The following is a 10,918-nucleotide window of genomic DNA, read 5'->3' as shown; positions in this document are numbered from 1 at the left end:
CTGCTCAGCTCCTCTTTGTACTAACCCAGCCTCTCCCACACTGAACGTGCCACTTGGATGCAAGGATTGGGTCCCCCTCTCCTTTGCATTCTGAACAGGGGGGAGGTGCAAAGAGCAAGCATTGCGGTGGCTGAGGTAGGTGCCTTTTCCCACTGATATTTTTTTGTGGGACGGGGGGGGGGGGTCAAGGCCAGTAGAGGAGAAGTGGAGCTGGTATAAGGGTCGATTTCTGGTGAGATCTCGCAAGACTTTGGCAAGCTCTCGTGAGATTTCAGCAAGCTATTGTGAGATTTGGGTAAGCTCTTGCAAAATATTGCAGGAAATCAGTGCTGATCGCGGGAGCCAACTCCTCGGGGCTGAGGGGCCTTTGACCCTCCCCACATAAAATATTTGAGGGGCTGGCACCCCCAAAGTTGATGGGCATTGCCACTCAAATGGTGTCCATGCAGTGCATCATGTGATCGATTATGCAGGGTGAGGCTTACCTACCCCCCAAATATTTAATTCAAGTCGCTAAATTACTCTGAGAATTGCAGCTCTATGAGAGGACGCGGGATCTCCTAACCACTCTCAGCATCCTTAACAAACTACCCCTCCTGAGTTGCTTTGGGGGAAGCCATGATGAGAGTGCCTGATTACCTCATCTGCCTCTTGAGAAATCTCTATGTGGGACAAGAAGCTACAGTTAGAACTGGTTATGGAACAACTGATTGGTTCAAAATTGGGAAAGGAGTACGACAAGGCTGTATATTGTCTCCCTGCTTATTTAACTTATATGCAGAATTCATCAAGCGAAGGGCTGGGCTGGATGAATCCCTAGCCGGAATTAAGATTGCCGGAAGAAATATCAACAACCTCAGATATGCAGATGACACAACCTTGATGGTAGAAAGTGAGGAGGAATTAAAGAACCTTTTAATGAGGGTGAAAGAGGAGAGCGCAAAATATGGTCTGAAGCTCAACATAAAAACCCCCAAAGATCATGGCCACTGGGCCCATCACCTCCTGACAAATAGAAGGGGAAGAAATGGAGGCCATGAGAGATTTTACTTTCTTGGACTCCATGATCACTGCAGATGGTGACAGCACTCAAGAAATTAAAATACGCCTGCTTCTTGGGAGAAAAGCAATGACAAACCTAGGCAGCATCTTAAAAAGCAGAGACATCACCTTGCCAACAAAGGTCCATTAAGTTAAAGTTATGGTTTTCCCAGTAGTGATGTATGGAAGTGAAAGCTGGACCATAAAGAAGGCTGATCGCCGAAGAATTGATGCTTTTGAATTAAGGTGCTGGAGGAGACTCTTGAGAAGAAGATCAAACCTAACCATTCTTAAGGAAATCAGCCCTGAGTGCTCACTGGAAGGACAGGTTGTGAAGCTGAGGCTCCAATACTTTGGCCACCTCATGAGAAGAGAAGACTCCCTGGAAAAGACCCTGATGCTGGGAAAGATGGAGGGCAGAAGGAGAAGGGGACGACAGAGGATGAGATGGTTGGATAGTGTTCTTGAAACTACCAGCATGAGTTTGACCAAACTGCGGGAGGCAGTGGAAGACAGGAGTGCCTGGTGTGCTCTGGTCTATGGGGTCATGAAGAGCCGGACACGACTAAATGACTTAACAACAACATCAACATGAGGGTTTAAAGTGGTCTCATAGTGCTTGGAATGCAAATGTGGCTCATGTATAAATATTTGCACCTCTATCACTAATGGCATTCCCTCCATTCAGTTAGACCAGGATCTCCAGAGTCTCATGACCTGTTGACTTAAACCATTTTCAGACTTGTCATTTCCAAAAAAAAATCCTTGGCATGGCTGGGCTGCTGATGGCGTGCTCTGCTCCCGAAGTTGTAGCAAAGCCTCTCAGCGTTAGATTGCTGTCATGTTGCTTGCTGCTTCCCTGCGCCCTTGGGCCATAATTCACCCTCCTTTTGATTGCTCTGCCATTCTAAGACTTTAGATAATGGGCTATTATTCTCAGAATATTGCTATTATAGTTTATTAATAGGCTCAGGGAAAATTTATAGCTGCAAACTCGGGGAGATTAGCAATTGGAGTGTTGTCATTCTCTCGACGGGCAATTACGTTTGGCAAAGCTGTTGACAGGAGGGAAGGACCTGGGGTTCCGCCTCCCTCAGTTTGGAGTGGCATTCATGACCTCTGTAATCCATGTAGATTAAGCAGTAGGTGGTCTCTAAACACACACACACACACACACACACACACACACACACACACACACACGATGGGAAGGCCAGTTCTGCAGCTCCACAAAGGAGGAAACTCATCACCAAAAAAGAATTGAAAAAGGACACCGATTTGCATATGCTACATTCTATATATGGATAGGAAAATAAGAGGAGCCTGCTGGATCAGGCCAGTGGCCCATCTAGTCCAGCATTCATCAGGAGTTCAGCCTACACTTGAGTAGGACTCTGGCAGAGACACGTGCCTGACTGGCATGTTCCCTCCCTCCTGGTCGATCGTTTGGGAGCTTCATAAGCTTTCTTCAGCCTGAACATCACAGCGGCCGATGCCAACCACACCGGCACACTTAGGGATCCGCAGAGTTTGCGCAACTTGCGTGACAGACCTCAGCAACTCAGCATTTTGGCTAATCTACTTTATTTACATATAAACACACACGGAGCACTGCAACTTGGCTCCCCCTCTCTCTAGCATCAGACAGCAAAGAGAAAAAAGAACAAAGGACAATAGTCCCACTTCATGGAACACAGTAACACAAACATCCTGCCGCCGTCACTTCCCACTCTGTGGAGTCAAAGCATATACCGTCATGTGATAGACAAAAATCCCATGACTGCAATCATGGAGGAGGAATTCTAACAGTTCTCACAATGACTTGTGGGAAACCTGCAGGCAGGACCTGAGCACAAGAGCCCTCTCTCCTCCTGTAGTCTCCAGCAACTGGTATTCAGAAGCATTACTGCCTTGGACCATGCAGGCAGAGCAGCGCCATTGTGGATAGTAGCCGTCTGTAGTCTTCCCTCCATTAATTTGTCTGATCTTCTTTTAAACCCATCCAAGGTGATAGTCATCACCACCTCCTGTAGAAGCGAGTTCCATTGTTTCGTGATTATGCATTTTGTGAAGAAATACTTTATCTTATTCCTCTAATGTTCAGCTTTGTTGGATGTCCACAAGTTAGAGAGATATGAGAGAGGGAGAAAACCTTCACTTCTCCAAGCTATGCATGATTTTATTAACTTCTATCATGCTGCCTCTTCCTCACCTTTCCCATCAACTGAGAAGTCCCAAATGCTGCAACTTTCTTTATGGGGTGGGAGGTGAGGTGGGGTCGCTCCATCCTCTTGATTGTTTTGGTCACTCTTTTCTTAACCGTGCCCAACTTCCAGCTTTAGAAGTAATCTAATTTAGAAATCCAAGACAGCTCCCATTATGATGGGGAAGACTGCTCAGGTGTCTGGTACAGTTGGCTGTCCAGGGGTTGACAAGTAGCCTCAAGGCACTCCCTGTTCTTGCTTCTTATGGTTTTTCCATAAGTTAAAGCTATGGTTTTCCTAGTAGTGATGTATGGAAGTGAGAGCTGGACCATAAAGAAGGCTGATCGCCGAAGAATTGATGCTTTTGAATTATGGTGCTGGAGGAGACTCTTGAGAGTCCCATGGACTGCAAGAAGATCAAACCTCTCCATTCTGAAGGAAATCAGCCCTGAGTGCTCACTGGAAGGACACTGAAGCTGAAGCTCCAATACTTTGGCCTCCTCATGAGAAGAGAAGACTCCCTGGAAAAGACTCTGATGTTGGAAAAGATGGAGGGCACAAGGAGAAGGGGACGACAGAGGACGAGATGGTTGGACAGTGTTCTCGAAGCTACCAGCATGAGTCTGACTGAACTGCGGGAGGCAGTGGAAGACAGGAGTGCCTGGCGTGCTCTGGTCCATGGAGTCATGAAGAGTCGGACACGACTAAATGACTAAATAATAACAACAACAACTTGTTCTTCATCTTTATGGACCTGCCCGTACTATACATTTAAAGCAGTACAATTTCAAACAGTCTTGACCTCCCCGCAAAGAATCCTGGGAAGTGTAGCTTGTTAAGGATGCTGTGGAAACGCTATTCCCCTCACAGAGTTACTCAGAGTGGTTTTGCTGTCAATCCCTCACCCCAGGGAACTGTGGGAAATATAGCTCTGTGAGGGGAATAGGGGGTCTCCGCAACAACTTCTCTTTGACCTTAGATCAGCGTCCCCCAACTTGGTGCAATAAAAATGTTTTTGGGACTGCAGCTGATGTAGTCCAAACATCTGAAAGGCAGCAGGTTGGGGAAACCTGCCTTTGACCGCAAAGCCCAAAGACCTGACTTTTAGGCCTTCTTCTGGTCAAACACTGAACCATGCCCCCTTTGTCTGGAGAAGTTGCTGGGTGGTTAAAACAGCCAGTGCTTCATGCATAGATCTACCAAAGGCTCCTCCAGCTGCCTTGTACAGTGTGGTAGTGAAGGAGAATCAGCGCTATCACAGCCAGCTGAGCAAACACAGGTGTGTTAGCCCACACCTTTCGCTGCAGGCAGAAGCAGCAGAACTTGTCTTGTAGGGTTCCTTGGGTGGAGTGTGAAGTTGGCAACAAAGAACTTCCATGTTCCCTTCCTGTAGCGTGTGTGGGTTTCCCCCTTCTCATTCTCCTCCTAAGTTCCTTCCACCGAAACCTCCCTGTTTCAGTGGAGGTCATGGGGGGTTCTTACCACAGGGCAAAGCCAACACAAACACTGTGGGTGGGGCAGAATTGTTCCAGCTCAACGTGCCGTGAATGGGCCAACAACATGTCGGATAACCTGTTGTCACCATGGTTGGAAGAATCTCTAACATTTGGCTCTGTTGACATTGAATTAGTCACCTAGCCTAGGGGTAACGAGAGGGTGGAAGGAAAGGAGAAAGAGAATATTCTCCCAAGACAACTTTTTCAGTTTGCATGACAGGTGCCAAAGCTTTAGTCATAAAGTACTTTCAATGAGGGAAAAGGTGAAATGCTTCAGCTTTTGGGGGGTGGCAGTCTCTCCAATGCCTGCTTGAGAAGCATCATTCTAGCCCAGTCACCCCCAAACTCAGCCCTCCAGATGTCAGGGATGATGGGAACTGTAGTCCCAAAACATCAGGAGGGCCAAAGTTGGGGATGCCTGTTCTAGGCAATAGGGCTGTTCACACATTCCATTCAACAACTGCACAATCTGTATGTCCATAAGGCTTTCCCCCTTATTAGGCTGAACACAGGTATGCAAGCTGTCTATACACATGTTCAACGGTTTGTGTGTGTGAGCACAGCAGGGTTCAAATCTCCACTCGGACATAAAGCTCAGAGGGACCCCAGGCCAGTCACTGCCTCTCAGCCTATCCTACCTCATAGGGCTGTTGTGCCTATCGAGGAGGGGGAAGAATCATGTACAGCACATTGAGCTCCTTGAATGAAAGAGGTAAAGGGACCCCTGACCATTAGGTCCAGTCGTTACCGACTCTGGGGTTGTGGCGCTCATCTCGCTTTATTGGCCGAGGGAGCCAGCGCACGGAAACGCCATTTATCTTCCCGCTGGAGTGGTACCTATTTATCTATTTCCACTTTGACGTGCTTTCAAACTGCTAGGTTGGCAGGAGCAGGGACCAAGCAATGGGAGCTCACCCCCGTCATGGGGATTCGAACCACTGACCTTCTGATCGGCAAGTCCTAGGCTCTGTGGTTTAACCCACAATGCTACCCGCGTCCATTGAACAAAAGAAGTGGGATGTAAATGCAACAAACAAATAATAAACAAGCAAACTATTGTGTATGAAGGGAAACAGACTGCACACTCAAGGAACGTTACCTGTCAATAACCCTCTGAATACACAGCTCAGCTACTGTGTTTACAGGTACACATATTGTACGCAGGTGATTTGTCTGCTTTCTTTTCTTCTCTTTTTTAACAACAACAACAAAAAAGCCCATACTTTTGGAGCAAGCAAAATGCAAATATTTGTGGCTTCCTGAGGCCACCTTAATCTCCCTCCCTTAATCCTGCTCTCCATGTTAAGCACCATTCTGCTCTTTGTGAACTGCCTCCTTCCCACTTGCTCCTCTGTTGACTCGCCTGTGATTCCATCATGCCAGGCAAACAGCTCGAGAGACTTTTGGATTGTGTGCTGAATGCTGCAGCAACTGCCTTAATCCACGGAACAAATAAGGAGGCTATGATCAAGGACAGCACTTTGAGCATTGGGCTCAGTTGTTATGAGCCCCTAGAAAACTCACACTTTGCCATGTTTACTTGATACTTTTTCACTTCCAGTTTGTCCTGGGCAGATGATGGACCCTTCAGAGAAGCCGCCATTTCTCTGTGGGAAGAGACCTTATGGGGTTATTTGTAGTGCTGCACTGAAGAAAAAAAAAAAAAGCCCAGCAGTTTCCCCTGCAACGAAATATGCTTCTCTGTTGTCATATAATCAGCATTATCTCATCACTGCATTGTGAAAGTGCCTATCTAATCAAAAATCCCCAAATCTAGTTTAGCCGATGCAATATTAAAGTGCGGTTCCAAGATTTGTTTGCAGAACAGGACATGGATACCATTACTTTGTCTAGCTTTTCCAATGCTTTCCTCACATTAAAATTGCACATTGGTAAAGTGCTTACCTGAGCTAAATCTACCTTTTCTCTGCAAAGCACTTAAGAGGCCTACATTTTCAGACTAGGAAGTCTGATTTTCTGGAAGATCAAGAAAATCATCAGTTGCTGGAAACCACAGGAGGGGAGAAAGAACTTATGTTCAGGTCCTGCTAGAGGGTTTCCCACAGGTATCAGGGTGACCACAGTGAGAACCGGATGCTGGACCAGATGGGACATTGATCCAGTAAGCATTTATTCTTATGTTCATATCTTGGCAGATGGAGGAATTAACATCCAGGGATGCCTTGACTGAAGCTGTTATGACCACATGGAAGCAGATGTTGGACAGATCATCTTCAGCTTCCGACCAGGAAGCTGGAACAAGACAAGACACCCTCCTTTTAGAGAGGCAACATCTTCTGTGAGTTTCTGTGAGGGTTATGTTCTCCACACTGCTTTGAACACTGCCTCTGTATCCATGGGCTCACCATTTCCCCCCTCACATCAAAAGCGACCGTCCTTCTCTTTCAAGACAGCCCATCTCTTGAGTGCCAACAAATAGGCCTGTCCGGTTCTGCGTTGGGACTCCCCCAAACCAAATTCATCTTCAATGAATGTTCCAATTGTGCCCTTCCTCGCCTGGGTGTCGCGTTGGGAGGGAAATGCCGAAGAATGCGAGTGATGGGGACTTTTGTGTGTCTGTGTGCGCTGTTCCACTTTTTCTCACTCCAGGCTCTTTGTGCGGCTCTCCCCGCCCGCCCATCCTCCCACTCTGCCTTCCCTTCTCCCTTCCCATTGAAATGTCAGATGCAGCAGTTGTCTATAGCTGAAAGAGCGGCTCCCTGGTGGGAACGGAATGCCCTTCTAACCCAAAGGAATAAATAGAGGCCTCTTCCTCCCTTTGGTGTGTTTCTCAGCCCAAGCAATAAGGAGCCAGTTTCTTTTCACCTTGGCTTTGTGAATGATGGGCTTGAGCTGCAGCTTGAAGGAGACTCTGCTCTTTTCCCACCAGATGAAATGTTGGTACGCACAGGGCTGTGTTTGTTGTTGGGCTTCTCCTTTGAGGCATGTTGTGCACAAAAAGACTACTGATCCACTTTGGGCTGTGTAGTTTATAGAATGGGAAATTCCTCTGTTCCTGGGGAACTTGCCTTGTGCACAGTGTCCTAAAGAGGGGATCAGGATAAAGAAGCAGCCAGAGGTCAGCCTTCCTACCCCCCCAACAAAAATGATCAAGATGTGAATAAAAACTTGGCTTTGGCTGTAAATTCAGGACCAAGAGGCTATAATTGTACCCATTATTATTATTATTATTATTATTATTATTATTATTGCAGGCCAAGTCCATCAATCAGGCCACATTCACACCATCCATTTAAAGCACTATGATACCACTTGACATGACATGTTTTACAGTCATGGCTTCCCCCAAACGATTATGGGTCTGTAGTTTGTTAAGGGTGCTGAGAGTAGTTAAAGGTAAAGGGACCCCTGACCATTAGGTCCAGTCGCGGCCGACTCTGGGGTTGCAGCGTTTATCTCGCTTTACTGGCCGAGGGAGCCAGCGTACAGCTTCCGGGTCATGTGGCCAGCATGACTAAGCTGCTTCTGGCGAACCAGAGCAGCACACGGAAACGCTGTTTACCTTCCCGCCTACTTGCACTTTGACGTGCTTTCGAATTGCTAGGTGGGCATGAGCAGGGACCGAGCAACGGGAGCTCACCCTGTCGCGGGGATTTGAACAGCCGACCTTCTGATCAGCAAGTTCTAGGCTCTGTGGTTTAACCCACAGAGAGTACTTAGGTGGGCCCAATTCTCCTTCCACAGCCAGAATTGACAGAGTGCTTTAACAATCAGTTCCCCTTCACAGAGAAATCTGGTAATTGTAGCTCTATGTGAGGATTAAGGGTCTCCTAACAACTCTCAGCAATCTTTACATGTGGAAGCTCCCAGAATTCCTTGGGGGACTCTTAAAATGGCATCACAATTCTTTAAATGTATGGTGTGAATGTGGCCAGAGTCTACTTTGATTATTGCTATCATTGGATATATTATTGCTATCACCACTACTACTATTATTAGTTGATGTCCAAAGTTTGAGTGACCAGGTTGCTCAATTTGATCATCCTCTTTTGCATCTTCATTAACTGTTTTATGGCCTTCTGATGACACTGGAATTGGCTTCTTGCTTTGGCCATTGTCTAGCTGCCATCTTGCTTCCTGCAGGTGTGCCACTCAAGGAGGGGAGCCATGCCTTGACTTTTTCATTCCTGGTTTCTCCCCACCCACCCAACCTAGATACTTGAGCTCTCTAAGTAATCCCCTCCCTCGCCAGAGCTATCTGAAATGGTAAATGTTTGCTTGGGGGGGGGGGGGAATATGTGTTTTTCTTGTGAAATGTTTCACCCTGGTGCAGCTTATTTCCACTGAGCATGGGGAAATGTTGCACTGGTGTGGGAAATAAGGATTTCAACTGTGACATTCCACAGGTCCCCTCCAGGCATTTCACAAGTGATGTTAGGGGAGGAAGGTTGTTGGTCTCTCACAGCACAAGGTGTATCTATAGAAAATGGGAGGGGGGCAGCTTTTGTAAAGCTGGATCTACACTCAGCTTAAAACAGCTTTTATGCTCTGAATACAGATATGGAACATATCTGAAAGCATGCATACACACACTTTGTAAGAATTAAATCTATGCATTAGCCCAGCAGAATTCCAGACCTATATCACAGTATCCAACATCTGGTGGGCTGAATGTTAGCCACCCCTAATTTATTCCTACCCTCTGCTTATCTTTAGCTGCATTCACGTGGCAGTTTATTGTGCTTCCCTGATGTTTCCCTAACTATTAATTTCCATATTACACTTGTGCTTTCACACAATGCAAAAGTCTGTTCACGAAATCCAGTAGAAGCTAGTGGAAATTCAGCATTCATTTCTGTGTTAATTGTTTTTTTTTGGGGGGGGGCATGCTACCATTTGCAGGTACCTTAACCCAGAAAATAATGGAAGCTGTAAAGTGTTGAAATTTGGGGTTCAATACCAGCATATACGGTAATTCTTTCCTGCCATTTTCATGGGTGAATCATGGTGGAACAGAAGCACACATGTGCAGGAAGGCTTAGGGAGTAGCGATATAGGTTGACATGTTGGCATATTAGTAAAAAAAAGGCCACAGTTCCAAATGCTCTCCAAAAAGGATCTCCACCTAGAGCACATTGGCAGTTCTCCCATTTGGCGCCGAGGCTTGTGAAAGAGTTTCAGGTGCAACTGGGTGTGAGCACAGATCCCATCCAAAATGCAATCACCTGCCCTGATAACCCATCTGTTAGTTTTATTATTTGTTCTTTTCTATTGTATCATAAATGTGCATTGTGTTTTATATCGGGAGTACAGAGATATCCCTGTACCAAAGAGACAACAGTTTAAACTGCATAGATTACATACATTTAAAGCACCCCTCCCAAGCATCCATGGAACTGTAGTTTGTTAAGGGTGCTGGGAATTGTGAGGGGTAAACTACACTTCCCATGATTCTTTCTTTTTTTGGGGGGGGGAGAGCTATGCTTCAAATGTGCTTTAAATCTATGGTGTGTACACAGCCACCGTTGCCATTCATTGTTAGTGGCCAAGCTGTGCTGAAATGAACAGCAAGGCTTTGAATAGCAAGGCAGACACAGGCTAAAACATTATGTTGCATTTTAATGATGTTACATTCTTTAAGCCTCCACAATATGTTGGGCTTTATAAGCTCAAGTACAGATGAAACACACAGATACACTGTAGAAAATCGATGGAATAGTCTTGGTTGCCATGCGGCAGTATTCAGATCGCTGTGGCCTCTAGATTCCTTTCCCCTCTGATGTGGTGTTTGCTTTTCCCAGAGATGCATCATTATTTTCGTCCCAAACTCTTGAGCAGAGAGTACTGAAAACCCTTGGGATCTACCCATAAGAAACTGGATGCCGTGTAGAAGAGGCTATTCTTTAATGACCCCTGTCTCTTTGCACTAATTCCGGGCTGGACCATCTAGGTGAGCTGGCAGAACGGGCTGGTAGACTGAACAGCTCTGTGAGCTGATGTCTGTGGGATCAGCTGCTTTCTCACAGCCTTTTTACAGCCAGGGTTCAAAGACAAATGTGCTTGGAAAGAAGAAAAGGCCCCACAAGGCAAGCTTGTCAAAAGGAGATTGGTTTCCATTTCTTCCAGGCTCCCCTTCCGGCTAAGGGCTGCCCCCACCTTCTCAGCCACTGGTCTGAAACAAAAGATAGGCAATGTTTGGTGGGGCTGGAGGGGAAC

The 10,918-nt window shown here is 46.4% G+C and overlaps 1 long non-coding RNA gene across 1 annotated transcript in view; it reads left to right on the top strand.

The window, feature by feature from the left end:
• Positions 1-1,486: 1,486 nt before the first annotated feature.
• LOC309328923 overlaps positions 1,487-10,918 on the top strand; it is a 317,695-nt gene continuing 308,263 nt past the window's right edge. Inside the window, exon 1 of the long non-coding RNA XR_014150884.1 lies at positions 1,487-1,501. This is a non-coding gene — a long non-coding RNA (uncharacterized lncRNA). The remainder of the gene's footprint in view (positions 1,502-10,918) is intronic.

This window comes from Podarcis erhardii (assembly GCF_964252035.2).
Source record: "Podarcis erhardii genome assembly, chromosome: 14".
NCBI classification, from domain to species: Eukaryota; Metazoa; Chordata; class Lepidosauria; order Squamata; family Lacertidae; genus Podarcis; species Podarcis erhardii.
This window is presented reverse-complemented; position numbering and strand designations above follow the sequence as displayed.